This window comes from Rhinolophus sinicus, chromosome 14, assembly GCF_057876585.1.
Source record: "Rhinolophus sinicus isolate RSI-liver-muscle chromosome 14, RSI-T2T, whole genome shotgun sequence".
NCBI lineage: Eukaryota > Metazoa > Chordata > Mammalia > Chiroptera > Rhinolophidae > Rhinolophus > Rhinolophus sinicus.
This window is the reverse complement of record NC_142514.1, coordinates 34,954,465-34,975,919: the sequence shown is the minus strand read 5'-3', so window position 1 is coordinate 34,975,919 and position 21,455 is coordinate 34,954,465. Positions and strand designations below refer to the sequence as shown.

General features: G+C 41.1%; 1 protein-coding gene across 6 annotated transcripts in view; it reads left to right on the top strand.

The window, feature by feature from the left end:
* Window positions 1–21,455, top strand: part of AGBL4 (AGBL carboxypeptidase 4) — a 1,081,794-nt gene that overhangs the window by 499,245 nt on the left and 561,094 nt on the right. The window lies entirely within an intron of this gene.

Below are 21,455 nucleotides of genomic sequence, written 5' to 3'. Positions count from 1 at the left end.
ACATTATTCAAATCCCACAGTATGAAAAGTGGAACTATGGTAGTTTCATCCAGAAATATTTACTGAGTTTCTGTTATTTCTGGGGAGGAAACCAGGTCTAGAGAACAGAAAGGACTGTTATTAGGAGAATTAAACAAAATTGTATGTGAGGTACCTAGAACAGTGCCGGGCATAAGAGCAGCTCCACTACTAATGCTCCCTCCTTTCTGCCCCTGGGATGTAAGGATTCAATGATGAATGAGGAACAGCTTGTACCTGCTGGGATTTATAGCCTCATTTGAAAGATGAGATGTCATGAACAAAAATAATCTTTCTAATGTTTCACAGTTTACAAATCACTTTCAGATCCACTATTTCATGTCAGCTTCCAATATCAATTCAATAACCAGGGCAAGGCATATTATGAGCCCCATTAAACAGATGAGGAAATTGACATCCAAATAGGTTAGGTGACTGAACAAGACCAGATGGTTATCAAGTGGCAGGCCAGGTCTACCTGGCTCAAGCATTTACACGGTGGTACCATATAAACTAAATTCTAGCCTGTCAATGGTAGGCTTTATAGTGTATAATTTTACAGTAGAAACCAAGTGCTAAGGGAGCCTTGAAGAGAAAGGGTTCTTTCTGCCTGGAACTCTGCGATCTAGTACTGTTTCTTACTAGTTTACAGGAGTCACTTGTGAGGATGACCCTTCTTTATTTGGCCTCCTGTCCGTGTCTGCCTTGGGGTGGTATTGCAGTAACGCCCTGGGAACCAGTCTAATCTGCTGCGGGTTTTCCCCCCATTCTCCTCGTTTAGTCCCTGCATAGTGTAGCCATCTGGGGCAGGGAGCCAGCCTTGTGCCTCAGCCTCTGGAAGCCACCTGATATGAAGGACCAAGTACCCCTGCGAGGTCCTGCTGCCCTCAGCCTCATCTGTGATTGGAATTCTTGGATCCCTCTGTGGGAAGCCCCAGCTCCTGTCACTGGTCACTCCTCGTCGTCAGTGCAATCCTCTCCGTGGCCTCCTCAGAAATCCCATTGAACAGAATAAGCAAGACCAAATCATGACGCTGACTCAGACCCTCAGTGGTCTGCGGCTTCTAACTGGCTTATTTTACATGCAAGCATATAAAGAAAAAGAAGAGCATGCAGCTAAGCAGATCCTTATTCTGAGGAAGGGAGGAAGAGAGTATAATCCCTGCTCCAAGAAGATAAGACACCCTTAAATGAGGTCAGCAGACAGCACTAGACGCAACCTGAAAAGTGGATCGGGGGCGCTGCTTTAAATGCATTATCTCATTTAACCAATGCAACAGCCCTGTGCATAGGTATTTTCATTTCATGGAAGCGGTCACTGAGGCTCAGAGAGATATTTGTGACTTGCCCCAGTCCCCACAGCCAGGACATGGCAGAGCCGGGGTTGAGGATCCATTTCCCTGACTGAACACACTGTTCTTTTCTCCTCACGCCCAAGTTGCAGTAGTTGGTCAAGTTCTAGATGACTCAGCTCAGATGCCAGGTGTGTTGGATCGCAGGTTGGGGGTGGGCTGGAGAGCAGTGTGGGATGAAGTCTTTGGGGAAGGTTTTCTGAAGAGCCTGGGAGTTTAAAGATGAGTGTGGAGAAGCAAGGCAAAGGGAGGAGGATGCCCGTGGGAATAGTGTGCGAGGCTGTGGAGGTGAGAATGAGTCGGGCACGAGTGGAGGTGGTGGGGACCGTGGTCTCACAGGCACAGAAAGTGCATTCTGAGGAGGAGGACGGCTTGGTCTGTCTGTCAGCCAAAATATGCCTCTTGCTTCCCTCCCTCAAGAGCTGTGGGGACCAGCCCTCTGGGAGAGTGAGAAGACCCACTGAAAGCAGGAATTTGGCTCCCCTGCAGACCATACTGACGAGAGGTTTTTTTTCAAGCCATATTTAAAACTTTGTGTTGAAAAACATCTCTGAATCCTCTAACAGAAGACAGATGTCTGCCTGAACAAATATCAGCTCTCACATAATTTGTTGTTTTTATTTCCCCAGCATTTGCCTATTGAATCTGACAACCTCCTATAATTATCCATTATCCAGAGTGAATCATGGAGAGCATGTCCCATGTACGTGGCTCGCGCTGCTGTCGGTTCATGGTGTGGATGTCGGGTGCCTCTGTGCCTGGTACCGGCCCCTGCCGGCCTGCTCCATGCCACGCCCCTTCCCAGGCCTCAGCACCTCCACCTGGAAAACCTGGTCCCTGTCCTTGGGTCAGTACCTTCAGCCCTGGATATGTCAAGGCCATGGTTGGTCAGCGGCTAAAAGGAGCCCTAGTTCAAATAATTCAGTACATTTAGCAGCATAGTGCGAGCCTTGAAGTTTAGACAGACTTGGTTTTGAATTTTCTACCTCCTACCTGAAAGTTGTTTAACCTCTGTGAGCCTCAGTCTCCCCAGCTTTAAAATGGTTGTTGAAAAAAGGCTACTATATAGCAGGTGTTAACTAAATGACAGTTGTTATTATTATTGTCATTTTCCTTTTTGTCTGGACCATATATGCTAGTTGATAGTTAATCATCATTGGGGATTAGGACATTTTGCTAGTCATTGATAAGTATAGTATGCATTTAATCTTACTAACTATCATATGAGATTGGTACTATTATTATCCCGCTGGAAGATAAGGAAAGTGAGATTTAAAGGTGTTAAGTAACTGCCCAAAGAGGGTCAAATAGCTAGGAGAGGCGGAGTCAGGGTGAGAACCCAGCTGTCTGACCCAGAACCTGAACTTGTAATTGCGTTGTTGGCTTCATCGTCACTCATAACTATTTTCTCAGTCCTCTGTCTAAGACGCAGATAGCACCTTGTACCCAAGTCTGGCTATTTCTCCGTGCCTCAGAGCTTCCCTTGATAGCCCATGTAGTACTGCCTCGCTCCTGCCACTCCTTCCCGTACCTTTCAGCCCAGTATCTATAGACCCGATGGCCTGCCTTGCTGGCATTGATCTCTGAATGTTGCTCCTTCTGTTCTCTGCTTGCTGGGTAATGATTGGTTCCTTCTTTCAGCAAACTTTCACCAACTATGTGTTCCAGGCCCAATGTGAGGCACGGGCAATACCAAAACAACTTAAACAGGCTACTGTTTTAAAGGAAGTCAGTTCCAGTCACAGAGACAAACAAACATAGAGACATGCCATGGGCATTCCTACCCCATTCCTTTCTTTAACTTCCATATATAATTCATCACCATGACCTGTTGATTTTGCCTAAATATCTCTTGAATATGTATGTTTTTCACTATCGACCCCCATTGCCAAATTTCTATTATTTGTCACTGAGCTACTGCAATAGCCTCCTCAGTGATACTCTTGAATCCAGGTTGTGTTTACCTCCAAACTACCCCCAATACTGCAGCAATATTGGTCATTGAAAAATGTAAACCTGCTTAAAATATTTTAACGGCTTCCTATTGCTCTTAGTACTATGGAAAGAAAAATAAAAGCCCACATATTTGAATAAGATCATAAGGGCATTGTACCAGCATAAGATGACTGGATTGTCTTCTAGCTCTGACATCCCAGATGTGATTTCATCTGGATGGAACTTTGCAGCCCCGATACCTTCCCTTACCAACACTTATCCTCTAAGTACTGATTATTCTTCAGTTACACCCAAGCAGATGGATTTTTACCTATTTTACTGACAGGACCAATTCAAGAAGAATGCTTCCATTCATTTATTCATTCATTCCATAAACATTCACTGAGCATCCATTCTGTTGAAGGTCCTGAACTGAGTGCTAGAGATACAGAACCAGCTCATTCAACAATAGCACCTGTTTCAGTGACCGGTGTTTGCAGCGGTGACCAAAATGCAGACTACAGGGCTGGTCCCTGTTCTCATAAGAGTAAATACTAGAGTGAGACCGGGTTGCTGCCCTTGGAAAGCTTGTAGCCTATTAGGAAAGGTGTTGTTCATGTATTTACTCCACATTTCCTGAGTACCTACTGTGTGCCAGGCCCTGGAAATACAATGCTGAATGAAACAGACACAGAATTGTCATAATTACCATATGGAGTGGGAAGTACAAACTCAGAATTCTGTGTAAGAGGCTGTAGGAATCCTAAGAAGGGAGACTTGAATTCTGTGTGCAGGCTCAGGTTGGACTTCTCACTGGAAATGACTGGTAGAATTAGCCCGTAAAAATATGTCTGGTACTGTGTGACTGCTAGGGACCATTAATGCACACTGAATTTAAGTAAAATATTATACTTGCCATTTCTGCCGGGATTTGCTCTTTACAGAGAATATTACTTCTAGTACTTATAACACTGCATTATGTTGATAAGGAAACTAAGGTTCAGGGCTACTAAAGTGACCTTCTCAATGTCACAAAGCTAGTAAGTGACAGGATCTGAATTCCAGCCCCAATATGTCTGGCTTCAAAGCCTTTCTCTCCACTCTATGCTACTAAATGCACCAGCTCCTTCTAGATTCTGTCATTTGGCCTCAGACGTACCCTAATTTTATTTATAATTTCTGTGTATCACAGCCTTTTAACTGTCATTTTCAGTGCGAAGCTCTCCATGCAAAACCCCGTGTAAGTCTGCTGTCAGGCCAGAGTTCTGGAAAAACAAGTATCATTTCAGGAAAATTGGTTTTCAGTTGACATTAATTCTTATCTTGTTTCCTGAGCTCCCACCATCTCAGTGATGCCTGAATTTCCCTGGCAAATTTTAGGATCTCTTTCCAAGCAGCTATTTTCTCCGCATCCCTCTGTAGTTTGATTTCCCCTTCAGACAGACAACAAAATCAATGGACTGGCCTTAACAGATCTCTATAAAAGAGCAGAGCCAGGCAGAAAACATGGCACTCCATCCCGCCATACACAGAGCATCATGCTAGGCACGATAGGGAATCAGAAGAAACTGGGAGCCAGGGTTACTATTTCAGTCTGACTGACTGGTTGGTCTGTTTTTATGAGCCTCAGTTTCCTCATCTTTAAAATGAGCATGAAACTATCAGTCCCACTGATTTGTGAAGGCTTGTCTGCCATACAGCTAGAAAAGTTCTTTAATGATTAAAAAAGTGTTATTCACATCACATATTGTTCCCTAATAATCATGATGATGATCTGATTCGTTAAAAGAGCACATAAGAGTAGTCAGATGGTAATGAAACCATCTTGGTTTGGTAAACCAAGACCGGACAAAGCTATTCAAGCCCTCATCTGTGTTCACACAACAAAGCGTACTGCATCGTAAAACACTTTAAAGACATTGTTTGCATGTGTCGCTTTCTATACTAGATTATGAGGCAAAAACACTTGACTAAGGATGCATCAAGTTCAGTGGTTGAGTCAGAATCAGAATTCAGGGGATTGTATAGTCTACCACTCTCTGCTGTACCATGCAGCCTCCACAAGATAGAGTCTACACAGGACTCTAAAGCCAAATTGTTTGGATGAGGGTGACCCTTGAAAGACAGGCTAGAGTTTTGTCAAGGAGTTTGTCACTTGTTCCTCTTTCCAGAACAATGTCATTTCCTTTGTCGTAGACTTTATTGTGGGAGCACTTCATGTCATTGTTGTGTTATAGCCTCATTCCAAATTTCCTCATGTGCATCATAGGAGTGTGTATGTGTGTATGTGTGTGTATGTGTGTGCGTGTGTTTGTGTGTGTGTGTGTGTGTGTGTGTGCGCGTGTGTGTGTGTGTGTGTGACTGCTTCGAAAGAGGCCATGATTATTAAACATGAAATTAGGGTAAAGGAACTTACCTACCAACAGTGACTTTTCTTTTTCATTTCATTGACGGAATAGAAACAACCCCTGGAGAACATCCCCTACCCTCCAACCAGCAAATCTATCAATTTATTTCAACTTTGCCATCCTTTTTATAACTGATGGACCCGTTATGTTCCTATCTAAGGCTACTTTTGCCCTGGAGCTCAACTCTAGCACCTATACAGGATGTTGTAAATTTTCCTTCTTACTCCTCCATCATTGATTTCCAGTCCTTACTAGATTATTCCCATCGTCATACAAGTAAGATATTGTATTCCAACTTAAAAAGAAAAAAAAATCCATCCCCTCATTTTCCTTCAACTGTTACCCTAATTCTCTGGCCTCTGACACAGAAAAACTTTTTGAAAGACTGTCTTTTCTCTCTTTTTCTCTTACTCTGTCTTAACACATTGCGTACGGATCACGAGAATCTTCACGAGGGATTTAAACCCAGCCGTACGCAACGTGTTAAGCCAAGTCTAAGACCTTTCCCCCATAATCCCACTGAAACTATTCTTGTCAGAGTCTCTAAGGACTTCATGTAACCAACCCATTTGGTTAGTTTTAGGTCATGACCATTTGGCAGCAGGTGATTAGTACCTCCTTCTTTTTTCCTCTTTTTAAAATAAGCTTTATTGAAGTATAACTTATATACAAAAAACTGAACATATATTTAATGTGTGCAATTTGATAAGTTTGCACATATGCAAACACCTGTGATACCATCACCACAATAAAGATAATAGACATAGTCACCGTCTCCCAGAGTTTCCTTGTATCCTGTTTTGTTTGTCTGTTTTGGGCTAAGAATATTTCATTTGAGTTCTACCCTCTTGAATTTTGAAGTGCATAATACTCTATTGTTAACCATACCCATTGAAAAACTCCTCATTTTCCCAACCCTCCAGCCCCTGGTAGCCGCTATTGCATTCTCTGCTTCTATTAGTTTGCATATTTAAATACTTCATAAATGAAATTTTACAGCGTTTGTCCTTCTGTGACTAACTTACTTTATTTAGCACAATGTCCTCCAGATTCATCCATGTTATTGCAAATGGCAAGATTTCCTTCTTTTTAAAGTTGAATAATATTCCGTTGTATGTATATACCACATTTTATTTATTCATCTGTCGATGGACACTTGGGTTGTTTCTATGTCTTGGCTACTGTGAATAATGCTGCTGTTAACTATAGGGAGTGCTGATATCTCTTCGAGATCCTGATTTCCACTCTTTTGTATATATACCCAGAAGTAGGTATATATCATATGGTAATTTTATGTTTAATTTTTTGAGGAACACCATACGGTTTTCCATAGCTGTTGTTCCATTTTACATTTATCCAGAGAAGACTTACAAATAGCCAATAGGTACATGAAAAGAAATTCAACAGCACTGAGTATCAGGAAAATGCAAATCAAAATTACAATGAGATATCACCTCACACCTGTTAGGATGGCTGTTATCAAAAAAAGGGGGAAAAAAGATAACTGGTGTTGGCAAGGGAATGAAGAAACTGGAATCCTTGTATACGCCCTCCTTCTTAAACTTTTTTTTATTAGTTTCAGGTGTACAAAACAATGTACCTGAACATTGTTTCCTCTCACATTTACACCTCTCACAGTGATAGCCTCTTTCCCCCAATCTACTACCCCTCTGACATCGTATATAGTTCTTACAATTCCATTGCCTCTGTGCTTGACTTGAAACTATGCACTCTTCTGATTTTCCTCCTTACCTTTTGACCATTCGTTTTTTGTGTATCCTCTCCTTCTCAACCTGTAAATGTTGCCATTTTCTCTATCTACATTCACTCTCTAAGTTATTTCATTTAATCCTGTGGCGTGAAACATCATCTATATACTGGTGACTCTCAGATGTACGTATATCGTTTCCACCTCCAACTTTCTCCCTGGTTATATATCCCATAGTATTCCACATGTAGATTCATGGAATTCCTTTTTAACCAAGTGTTTAGGTCAAAGACCTAGGATTAATTTTTGGCTTTTGTTTCCCTTCCCATCCTGTATCCAATCATTCAGCAAATGTTGTTTTTCTCTACCTTCACAATTAACCCCAAATCTGATCGTATGGAAGCTATTCCACTGTAATAGCCTAGTCTAAGATCATCAAAACTACTCAGTTGTCCCCTCGCTGGTCTCCATGCTTCCACACTTGCTTATATTCTATTCTTTAGGTAACAAATAATATCTTGTTACTCTCTGCTCAAATGTTCTAATGGTTTTCCATCTCAGAGTAAAATTTCTGGTTCTTACTTTAGCTGTTGCAAGGCCCTACATGTTCTACCACCTTGCGACCTCACAGACCGCATCTCTTACCACTCTTCACCTCACTTGCTTTGCATTCCTGGCTTCCTGGCTCTTCCAGGAACATGTCAAGAAAACTCCTGCCTAAGGACACTGAACACTGTTTCCTCGGCCTAGAAACTCTCCAAGAAATCCACAGGGTTTACTCCACCACTTCTGCCACGTCTCTGTTCAAAGGCCACCTTTCCTAACCACACAATCAATATAAAATTATAATCCCCCAAATACTCAGTATTTATCCTTTTCATTCTTTATAGCATTCATAACCTAACGTATTGTCTCTTTTTTCATGAGTGTAATGTCAGTCTCTTCCCACTATAATGTAAGCTCCAATGTAGGGATTTGCTTGCCTGTATGGTTCACTCTATATTCCTAACAACTAGAACAGGCCCTGGAAAATAGTAGAAGATTATTAAACATTTGTTGACTGGCTTAATAACTAACAATAAATATACAATTCCAAAGTCTTTCTCAGGATTAGAGACAGTATAGTATATGCTTGGGAGTCAGACCTGGGTTCAAATTTTAGCTCTACTATAATACTTTCCATTTTACTATTTGGTTTGGAGGAAGTAAGTTAACCTCTTTGAACTGCCTTCTGACCGGTAAAATAAAGGCATTAATATCTATTTCACAAGATTATTTTTTTGGATTAAATGAACAAATAGGAATAAAACACCTAGCCTTAGACCGTGCACATAATAGGCATTGAATAAAAGGTCATTCTCCTTCCCCTTTCTGTCTTAAGATTCGTTTTTCCTCCTTTGCCCTTGCAGACCCTTGGGGTAGTGTATAAGTCTATTTTATCTAAATCTGACGGTGCCTCGACCCAATGTAAACTCCATGGCTCCTGCAAAAATATCATCCAGGTTGCTCGCACTGATTTTCAAACCCTTCAACAATGAACTTGGGTGTTTTTTCAAATACCGTTTTCTATTAACTTCTTCCCTGTGCCTTCTTCTACACTTATTATTCAGGGAACACATGGTCTAAGCTCCTACCTCCACACTTTTACATATTTTGCTTGTCTGTGCTCACAGTGTCCTTTCCCACCATGTTCCTTGTTCAAGTTCTGACCCTCATTCAAGTCCCGATCAAACTAGCAAATTCTGAGACATCCCTTCCCTCAATTCATAAGTCTCTCTCCCTCTCTTCTCTATAAATTGTTACTGGTCCATAAAGCTCCTGATCTGGCATAATCTTTTCTGGAAAGCCTTACTTGCTACATGCCCTCCTCACTCTCCAACTCAATTTTTGCAAGATACACATCTGGCTGTCATCCCACACTTCCTCTTGCCTAGCATTAACCATTGTATGTCCACCTGTCGGTCTCTCTCCTAGATTGTAACTTTCTTGAAGCTAGGTCAATGCCTTATTCACAATGTGAATCCCCAAGGTTTAATGTGGTTCCTGGAAGGTAGTTGGTATTCAACATATGAATGAATGAACAAAGTGTCTGTCTCTTTTGATCTGGATCTGGAAATTTGGAACTATTTCTTACTCATCTCTGTATGTTTTATTCATCCTGTACCCTAGTAGCTGGAACACAGGAAAGAAATATATTTAGTGACCAAGATATGTTCTCTAGACTCTGAAATCTGGAGTTCAGGTGCTAGCTCAACCATCTACTAGCAGTGCGATTTGGACAAGTTACTTTCTCTGGGCTTCAGTGTCTTCATCTCTAAGGTAAAAGTAATAAGGTTGCTATGAGGATTAAATACAATAATTTTTGTATAGCATTTAAAGGGCTCTTAATGGCCCACAGGATCTCAACAAACATTAGTTGTCATTTTTATAATATAATGAAACAATAGTTCTGGAATTTGCTCACTCAAACAACTCTAATGAATATTACCTATATCTCAATGAGTGTACTAGGACATAATATTGTATTCTTACTTCTTAGTACATCTTGAGATTATCATGCTAAGCGAAGTAAGTCAGACAGAAAAAGTCAAGAACCATATGACTTCACTCATGTGCAGGATATAAAACTGAAAGCAAGAGGAACAAGACGAACAAATCAAGAAACAAAAACTCATAGATACAGACAGAAGTTCAGTGGTTACCAGAGGGTAAGGGGGGTAAAGGAGGTAGAAGAGGGTAAGGGGATCAAATCTATGGTGATGGAAGGAGAACTGACTCTGGGTGGTGAACACACAATGGGATTTATAGATGATGTTTTACAGAATTGTACACCTGAAACCTATGTAACTTTATTAACAATTGTCACCCCAATAAACTAGTTAAAAAAATAAAGAAGTGGGAATACAAAGATGTATATAACATATCCTACACCCTTGAGGAGCTCACTGTCTGTTGACAGAGTGAATGTGTTAGTTCAAGTCTCCTGATAACCACATGCCAAACAGGATTGAAAATGCAAGAATTTTATTAGGGAAAATTCCTGTGAGAGAAAATGGGGAGAGATCCAATGAGACTTAGAGGCTTTTAAGATTGCAATGTGAGTCTGACCCGAAGCAACAGAGGGAAAGGAGGTTAGGTGAAAAGTTCAGCAAGGTCACTGGGGAGTTTTTGAGCCAAAGTCACCTGTCACAGGAGTCTCATGTCTCCCAAGCATGGGTCTGCCTTCGCATTTCTGCCGTGCTCAGCCATTGGGTCTTTGTCTAGGAGCAGCCTGTGAGAAACATGGCTTTGGAGCAAATTCAGCAATAGCGTGCAATGGCTGGAGTCCTCGGTCAGTTATGCTTCCCTGTAGGTGGAGATTTGCAAGGTACAATCTCATGACCAATAGGAAAATGCATGAATAATATGTTATATCATCTGAACGTTGTCGCTTAGGGGCTGAGCACAGAGGAAAAGGTGACTATCTCCCTAGAAGAAACACAGAGGTACTGGAGAAAGAGATATTTTAAGCTCACAGAGCTAGCCACATCACAACCATGGATCATACTTACTGTATGTGTGGAAGTAACAAGTCACCCAAGCAAAGATGATGGTCAGAGGAATGACTAATAATTACATTGCAGCTCCTGCACTTCTAATAGTTAGAAAAATATGTAAGTTCTGCTCCCACATCACTTATTTCCAGAGTCTATTTCTAGACATATTCTTGCAGAAAAAAGTCTTTTTTAAATGTTCATCTGTTTCCACTCTAAACTCATTTAGAACTGGAGTGTTTTGGTTGGATCCCAAATCACTTGAAATATGGACTGTGATCAAGCCTTGTACTGGAGTGTGCTGATGGTTATAGGTTGTGTGTAACCCACACAGATGGAAACAATATTCAGCCCCCCACCTGATCCACCCCCATAGGCACCAGAACAGTGCCTCCAAGTGATGACATGTTTCCTGCTCTCCAGAAAACACTGGAAGAGGTCCTTGTGCTTCACTAACACAGAGAAGCCATTCTTTGAGAAGAATTCACTCCAGAATATATATGATAGTTACAATAATGAACTCCAGTGAAACATCTCTGTGAATTCATGTCCCTTTGCAATGTGGCATTAACTCTCTCCCCAGCAAGAGGTGGAGTTTATTTCCCCACTCTTTGAGTCTAGGCTGGCCTTATGATTTGCTTTGACCACAAGAATGTGGCAGAAGAGGCATTCATTTCTGAAGCTAGGCATTAAGAGCCCTTGCCCTTTTGCTTTGGTGCTACTAGAATGCTTCTGGCACTATGTCAGAAAAAGCCATCTAATGTTCTAAAGAATGAGAGAACTGAAGCCCCCAAGATGACAGGCACACAAATTGTAAGATGTGAGTGAGACCGTCTTAGATGACCCAGCCCTAGCTGACCATCAGATGACTGCAACAACATAAGGAAAACCTTGTGAGACTGGCAGAGCGGCTCACCTGAGTCCAGGCCCAATTGCTTATGGGCACAATTGTGAGCAAATGTATGATTATTGCTTTAATGCACTAAGTTTTGGAATGATTTGATGTAGCAATCAATAACTGCCACAATATAAAATTAACTATTTAAGGTTTAATATTGTTATAATTATTAAATGTTCCCAAAACATTGACAATTTTGAGGCAAGGTGTTTTAGTTGAAAGGGCTTTGTCTTTGCAAATTCGGTCATCTAAATATCTCATTTAAACTCTTTGAGTCTTAGTTTTCTCGTCTGCAAAACAGGAAAAACAATTGTAAGTTTATAGGCTTAGTGTAAGGACTGCATGACCAAACAGTAGTAACGCACATGGTAGCAAGCACATGGAATCACTCAATAAATGTGAATTTAAATCCCCTGTTCTCTTTCAGCTTTCCATATAGTGGGTGCTTCATAAACAAATGTGGAATTTAATTGAATCCTGCTCTCTGGTTGATTTTACTTCTGAAGGTTTCTATCTTGTTTGATATCTTTGTATCGGTCGAAAAATATATTAAATTAAACTTACTAGCAATGATTTGCATATTTTTGTTTACTCATCAAACAAGGATTTGAGAAGAGATAGGTAGATATGTGTTTTCCTGACTTTATTACATGAATACTGGGAACAAAGAAAAAGAAAAGGTATTAATTAAAAAGAAAAAGTATGTGACCAGGGGAATGTTTAATGGGTACAAGATTTCCTTTTGGGGTGATAAACTGCTTTGGCACTAAATAGAGGTGGTGGTTGCAAAACATCGTGAATGTACTGAATTGTTCACTTCAAAATGGTTAACTTTGTTATGTGAATCTTACCTGCATGATAGGAAAGCTATGCAGCTGCATGACCGGGATGATCTAGGTTGGAATTGATGAAGCTGTGAAAAGTGAAATATAAAAATGCAGTGCCCTACAGGGACTAGAGAGGGACTGGTGTAATCAGTTTAGCAAGGAATAGTTCAGTTGTTACATGGATCGAAGGGCTCATGGGGAAGGATGTCACCAGCTGTGTGGCTGGCTAGGCGGTCTGTGAAAAGGAGAGGCGGGTAACTGGGCCGCTGTCTTTCTCCCGTACAAATGTGACACTGACCAGTACTTCAGTACTTTCTCTTACCTGGTCGAGAATGCTACCTGGTTTGCCTGAGGCAAAAACGTATATGCGAATACTGCTTTTTAATTTGAGAGGAAGGCAATCTCAGAACTAAGAGTGAGAGGAAAGGGGAATTGATATAGAGAAGGAGCTAGAGGAAATACATGTAGGCATGTTTCTGGTTGGCCACAGCTTTGCAACAAATATATTTGGTTTCTCAGGCTCTTTCCGCTCCCATTAGTGAAAATGTGCCCTGTTGAGCATCAATCCTCCTGTACGTCCATTATACGACCAGGGCTGCTAGCTCCCAGGGCTGCTGGGGAAGCAGGTTCCAAGACATCAGCAGCAGATGCAGCAGCAGAGTGAGTCACAGGGCACAGAGTGAGTCACTCAGGAGGTGGGTGGTGTGCAAGCCAGCAGCTCTCCTTGCTGCACCTGTAGTCTGCAGCCGCCTGGGCCCAGGTGGGTGGGCCAGTGTGAGTGTGTGGGCACCAAGCAGACCTCATAATGCCCTGTTCTCAGCAACAACAAGGAAACCCTGGGTGCAGGAGGCAAGAGCTGCATAAGACAAGATGTGAGCCATGGCTCTGTTGGGTTATTCCTGCAACATAAAAATCTAGATCTGCAATCACAGTGGGCCTAGCTGGATGAATAGGCAGAGTGCCAAGGCAACATGCCCCCACCAGGAAGGTGATCAAGGAGCTCAATAAGCCTTACTCCAATGAAAATAACTCCCTTCTGCAACTTCCAAGAGTATGGTTGGTGCTTAGGAGACCATCCTGTGTCGTCACCCATAGCATCAAGGAAAATCATGGCTGAGCAAATCTGGGAAGGTGAACAACTTGATTGAGTATTCTCCTCTAGAGCATTTCTCTAATTGCTATTCTCCAGATCACAGCAATTTGTCATTATCTAGTAAACACTGAACACTTATATACCCTAACACCCAGCAATTCTACTTCTAGATAAATATCCAAAAGAAACTGCCAGGATACAACATTGATCATAGCAGCCCTGGTCATAATGATAAAAATCTAGAATTTATAAACTACATCAAACTACAAAGATTTTGCACCGGAAAGAAAACTATCAACAAAACAAAAAGACAACCTACTGAATGGGAGAAGATACTTGCAAATGATATATCTGATAAGGGATTAATATCCAAGAAATATAAAGAACTCATACAGTTTAACATCAAAAAACAAACAATCCAATTAGAAAACAGGCAAAGGACATGAATAGACATTTCTCCAGAGAAGACATACAAATGGCCAACAAACGTGCAAAGATGCTCAGTATCACTAATCATCAGGGAAATGTAAATCAAAACCACAATGAGATATCACCTCACACTTGTGAGAATAGCTTTTTCAAAAAATCAACAAACAAGTGTTGGTGAGGATGTGGAGAAAAGGGAACCCTCATGCACTGTTGGTGGAATTGTAAATTGGTGCCACCACTATGGAAAACAGTATGAAGGTTCCTCAAAAAATTAAAAATAGAACTACCTTATGACCCAGCAATTCCACTTCTGGGCATTTATACAAAGAAATCTAAAGCACTAATTCAAAATATATCTGCATCCCTATGTTCATTGCAGCATTATTTACAATACCCAAGATATGGAAGCAACTTTAGCATCCATCAATAGATGAATGGATAAAGAAGTGGCACATAATACAATGGCATATTAGTCATAAAAAAGAATGAAATATTGCCATTTGTGACAAATTTGGAGGGCCTTAGAGGGTATTGTGCTAAGTGACATAAGAGAGACAAATGCCATGTGATTTCACTTATATGTGGAATCTAAACAAAATAAATGAACAAGAAAGAGAAACCAACTCATAATGACAGAGAACAAATTGATGGTTGCCAGATGGAAGGGGGGTTGGGGGGATTGGTGAAAAAATTAAAAGGATTAAGTACAAATTACCAGTTACAAAAATAGTTGCAAGGATGTAAAGGACAGCATACAGAATATAGCAAATTGTATCACAATAACTTTGTACAGTAACAGATGGTTATTAGACTTATGGTGATCACTTTGTAAGGTATATAAATATCTAATCACTACGTTGTACACCTGAAACTAATATAATATTATATGTCAAGTGTAATTGGAAAATAAATTAATTTAAAAATAATCAAGTAAAAATAATAAAATAAAGGTCATGCACAGATAAGTTTCTCATGAAGCATTAATTATCATTAATTAATGCTAATTAATGCTTCTCGTGAAGCATTATCATTAATTTAATTCTATATACCCAACATTTTAAAAGAAGTTTTTCTTCCTATTTTAAATCTCAGTTGCATCACAACACAAAGCCTGTGGAATTCTTACACTACAGTGATTGTTTTACCATTTTTTTACATAATGTTTTCTTGGCCTGCTGTGCTTTTTCCATAGCTACTTGTTCTCATCCTTTGGCCTCAGCCTAAGTGTATACCCCTCCTTTGGGAAGGGCAGTGGAGCATTTCTAGAGACCAAGGCATAGGCAGTTGCCTCGTCTGTCCTCTGTGTGTTCGTGAGGACGGCCCTCCATGAGTAATGATAGGGTGATGTGATCACCCAGTACAGGTGAGCCGATACTCCCAATTACGTGGTAGGTAGAATGGACTCATGGGAATTATGATGAGCTTCCTAGTAGAGGGTACTTGTTCTGTTAGGTAGAAAACTGGAAATAAGGGAAATCAGGCATATGGGGAAAACGTGAGTGGGAGTAAGAAAGACGGAAAGCATAAAATACATTCCAGGAAGAAGGAGAGGTCCATTTGCTGTCATGTGAGTTTAACAATAGGAAGCCAGAAGGAGATAAGTCCGACATACTGATCTGAAGTTAAAGTTTGGAAGGTCTTGGGCATATTGTTAAGTAATCAGTGACAGTGTGAAATCATTGGATGGTTTTAGGCAGGGTTTTTTAGGAAAGCTATTGATAACGATATATAGAAAATACTGGATGGGAGACATTCACAACCTCTACAAGGAGCCAGAGTACACAAAGTATGTTGGACACCAAAACACACTGGAATAGCTGTTACTGTATTTCTGAAACATGACGTGAAGTTTGGTGCAAAATGGAAAAACAAAACACAAAAAGTCAAAAGCCATGGGGATTATCAATAAGTCAAGATGCAGAGTAGTGAGCATGTCAGTGTGTGGCGAAGGTTTAGGACGCCCATTTTTGTGTGATTTTGAAGTAGGAGACCCTGCCTAAAGGCTGAACGGAGCTATGAAGGGCCAGGTTGGAAACTGCACCAGGCTGAGCTCTTTGGAAGTGAGAATAATGGTTGGACAGAAGATGTAAAGAATGTAAAGAGGACTGGTTGGGCAAGGGCTGATGTTTTGCCTGTGGACTTGGGGAGCTCAGGTTATTCTGGATGTACCACTTCACCCCTTTCATAGCTCTAACCTACACCACGCAAAGACTTGTGCAAAGAGAAGTTAGATACTTAATAGCATACTGGAATTCTAGTGGACTCAGTCACAAATTAGTTAGTGTGAGAGAGCCGCACAACCAAGACAGAACACTGAATGACTGAACAGGTCGGCCGGTAGGCGTTGGAGGGCTTGACTGGTGTGAGTACCACCGTGGAGTTCTCGGCTCCCTCTAAAACACGAACGTGACGCACTAGAGTTTGATCACGCCAGATGTAATAATATTCATTTGTTTAATTAAACAATCCGGGCTGATCTTAGTATGGGTCATTTTTTAAATGTAAAATAAAATTAAAACACATAATTAAGCTGACAAAAGATAAAGACCCTGATGCTCCAAGTTGAAGGCAGTTAATTTATATGGATCTGGGTCCCTGAAGGCGCCACAGTTTATTAAAGTCACCAAGGGAAGGCTGTGATAAAATATTTTATGCAGTTCTTTAAAGGCTAAATTGCTCTGACACTTTAAATTCCGTAAGATGCAGTCAGTTAGGATGCCTTCCTAGCTAGCTGTTGTTTCTCTTTTTAAAACGGTCCCGAACCCAAATCTGGGCCCTCCTCCTTTATTTCTTAAGACTAAAAGCGTCCATACACTATCCATGGTTGGTCACATAATCAGAAATTCATAGTTGGATGGACCCCACGAGTTTATTATTAACAATAATGAGTTGTGAGGGTCCGTGTTCAGTGAAACAATACATGACTCAGCCATGTATCCCTTTCTTCCTTCTCTTTCTCCCTTCTTATCTGCTTCCTTCCATCCTTTGGTCCCTCTCTTACCTTTTTCTTCCTTCCTTTCTTCCTTTCACCATCCGTTTCTTCCTCCCTCTTTTTCTCCTCTCCTTCCCTCCCTTCTTCCCCCTTTCCCTTTCTTATTTCTCCCCCACCCCGTACCGTCTGTCCCTCTCTTCTAATCACATTCTCAAGATTATGCTATTTATTAAATTATCTTTCAATTTTGGAGTTCATGATTTAATGCTATATCCCTAATTGAAGTAGGAATATTCTTTAAAGCTCCTCAAAGTTGACATTCAATATCCACTTATATTCTTTTAGCCATATCCCTCATCACCTTCCAAGGATGCCCAGTCTCTCTCTTAACAAACCTGCCTCTTAGAAATGTCTCCCTTAAAATAAACTCAAGTTCGTCTCCCTGTGTTTCCTCATTGAATGGATGATTCTCTCCTCATATTCACTTCTTTGCTACTTTCAACACACCCCTCAACACAGTCTTCAACAGTCTTATCCATGCAACGTGCCTATTTCTTCCCTCAATTTTTTGCTCTTCTTAGTGCCTCTCCGGAAATTCTCTCCTTTGTCTAAATTGTTTAAGTGCCTTCCTCACTGATACAAGTAGAACCGTCACTGAGCTCCATTAACTCTTCTGGTTAGTACCAACCTGATGTACATGTCATTGACTGGAAGGTTCCAGGAGTTTACAGTGTACGTTGTTCCACTTAGTGGCTGTTTTGAAGTCTTACTACTGATTATTTATTGATAAAGCAGGAGCAGTAAAGAGTCCAGAGCTCACACCAGACCCCACATAGCAGGGAGCAGAACAAGCTTCATGTGCTGAGAAAGTCTCTCGTTGCTCAAAATTTACAGAATCCCTGATCACATTCAGTTGAGTATTCCGCTGTGCAGGGGGAAGATGACACCTGTTGAGTGTCCCACAGGTGAGTGGAGCATGGTGACTTCAAGTGAAAGGTAGACGATATTCCAAAGTTGAAGCAAGCAGACATAATTTGGATTGTCCTATTAGTAGGCAGCAAAGTGACAAAGTGAATTCCACGGAGGTTAAGGGACATTCCTGAGGTTATGCTGTCACTAAGTAACAGACTTAGACGTGACTACAAGGCAAAGCACTCCTAGGAAGATAAGATTGCAGGCAGGTTATCAGAAGCAGAGCTCTGGGGCCTGGCCTCCCTCAGCACATTGGCGGCACCTCTGTCGCTTGTCATAACCTGTCTAAGATTATAGTTGCTTGTGTGTCTTTGTCTCCTTCTTGCGCTAAAAAGCTCTCTGAGAGCAGAGCCTGGGCCTCGTTAATTTTGTGTCACATCAGCACCAAAATCCTGGTCTGAAGCCCCTGGGGGATAAAAGGTGTCATGAATTTCCTCTGAGCACACTTGGGAGGTATGTCTGCTTCCACGTAATGCTTGGTGTCCCCAAACCGAGGCAGCTGACCTGGTGGATTCCCTGTGGGTGTGCAGGACTCTAAGCCCACTGCTCTAACCTGCATTCCCTTCCTCTGCCTCCTGCGTGGGCTCTCCCCTGGCATGCCTGCATTCCCACTCCCACACCACTCTCGTGTCTAGGTGCCATCCATATGCTGCTAGAACTATTTTACTGAGTAACTTTATCCTCCTAAAATACATTCCTTGGCACCCCAACACCTATACACCTATAAAATTTAGTATAAACCCTTCACTCTAGCTTTCAAAAGGTCTTACAAAACAGTGAATCTAACCTACCTTTATAGCCTTGTTTCCTACAGCTCCACGAATTAGACTGTACACTAGTCTGTAAGCACACATAAGCCATGCCCCCAGCTTTCCCAGCTCTGCGCTTTTGCTTAGACTTACCTGTATACCCAGGTTGTCATGATGTTTCGTTTTTGTTGAAATCCTTTTACCTTTTGAAGGTTCGTATTACATGCTACCCTCCCCACTGAAGCTTTCCTAATTTCCAAAACCGGTAGGCTCTTCCTCCTTTTGCCTTCTTTGAGGGCTCATTCTTTTTCAGGAAATAGCCTGTATTTTGAATTGAATCATGGTTACGTGTGATTTTAATTTGCTCACCCATTCACTCAACATTTATTGAACATGAGTGCCTGCTCTTCCGCCAGGCCCTTCTTAAGCTGAACAAGATTGGGAATTCCTTATTATCGAAGGGCTTACAGTCCAGTGGAGGAGACAAGATATTTGTAAACATACCTTGAAAATAAAATGTGGTAGCCATAAAAAAAATAGGCATAAACAGAATTCTATGGAAACAAAGGAGAAGGAACCAAGAACTTTGATTACTAGGAAGGTCATAGGCTTTGTCATAGATTAGGCAGCATTTGAACTGTGACCAAGAAATGAGTTTAGAATTTGCCAAAATCAGAGAAGTATGGTGGCTCGGTAAAGTGGATTTTTACCCCGTCATAACTTCAGTGAGAGGGAGAAATATCTTATTCCTCTCTATTCTCTTTCACTCTGCCTTGCACATGATCAGTGCTCAGGTACGTATTTGTTGAATGAGTAAATGAATGAATGTGTGAAAAAATGGTTTTTCTAGAAGCTAGCCTGATGATGAAACACATACTAGAATAGTTCAGAGAGCGACCCTGAATGAGTGCCTGCTGTGAGAGGTCCAACCTGCCAGCTGCTGAGGGGCTACCTTAAAAATGCAGACATGATAAGATGTAACTATGGATAAACGTTTGTCTTCTTTTGGATCATCTTCTAAGGAAAATTCCTAGATGTGGAATTCCTGGATAGTAGAAGAAGTTTGAGGATTGATACATATTCCTGAATTGCTGTCTGAAAGGGTGTATCAAGCAGAAGAACAGAGGAATTCATAGCTAGTGATTATCTATTACATGTCTGTTGCTGTGCTATCAATTGTTATATGTATTGTCTCACTGAAATCTTATAACGATTTTGAGGGGTTCTTATTTCTATTTTATGGAGGAGGAAACCAAAACTCAGACAGGTTAAAGGGCCTGCATTGGATCTCACAGATAGTTAAGGAAGGATCATGATTCAAATTCATGTCAAACATTTCGAAGCCCAAACTCTGTCTACTACTCTACACAGTTCAAAGGATGAGTCTATTGCATTGGTTTGGCTGGAATGGTAGCTCTGTTGGGGCATTCATGAAAGGTCAACTTGAATGAAGCCCAGTTGAAGGAAAATATGAATTCTAAGTGACGGGATTTATTTTTTTGTTCTCATGGGCAACAACAAGTAAATAGTACCCTTGAGTCTTCACACATAGGAAGCGTTCAGTCATGTGTTCATTTATTCATGTGTCAGACATTTACTGAGTATGACTATAATGTCATGTGACTCATATATACTCTGGCATTTATACATGCAAATATGTGATGTTCATTTTAAAGTCACTCTAGAAATATGTGGCAAATGTTTGGGAAGGGGGTGTCAAATGCTGGACAGAGTAATTTTCAGGGACATCATAAAAAATGAGATCAATCGTGATAATCATCCTCACAGTATGTTTTGATACTCGTTAATATAGTAACTGAGATTTATTGATTGCATACAGTGTATTGACCATAATGCTACCTGCTTGACATATATCACCTCGATCTTTATGATCCTCTGAGAAAGGCTCCCTTGTCTCTGTTGCCCAGGTGAGGAAAAAATGAGGCTCAAATAGGTTAAATCACTACCCAAGATCATACAACTAGTAAGATTGTACTTGTTAACTAACTGAATAATTTTATCTTCATTTTGCAGATGGGAAAATGAGGCTCAGAGGGGCAAATAATTGAAATTTTTCTCAAGGCCACTCAATTAATGAGCAGTTTTCAGATGGCTCCTCCTAGAAAGCAGGATCCTGGGAGGGACTGCTAAGCTCTGGCCCAAGGAGCCATGTCCTAGAAGCTGTGGCTGAAGCAGTGCAGTGTCACTTCCCGGTAGACAGGCTGCAGTGTGGGGAACTAATAGGAAAAATGGAGAGATAAGGTCTTGGATGAGATATGGAATCAAAAAACCAAGTAGACCAGCCAAAGGGTTGACCAATCACAAATGGCCTAGCAGGGTAAGATACAGAGAGAATATTTAGGTGTGAAACTCAAGGGCCAGGGATCAGAAAGTCTCAGGGGATTGTGGTAATAGTGATGATATCAGCTAAATCAGCACTTTTCAACCTTCAATGCATGTACGGATCACCTGGGGATCTTACGAAATGCAGGCTCTCCCAGTAGTTTGGGGGTAGGATCCAAGAGGCTGTATTTCCAACAGGCTCCAAGGTGATCCCAGTCCTGCAGGCTCATGAGCCACACTGAGTATCAAGGAAGTAAA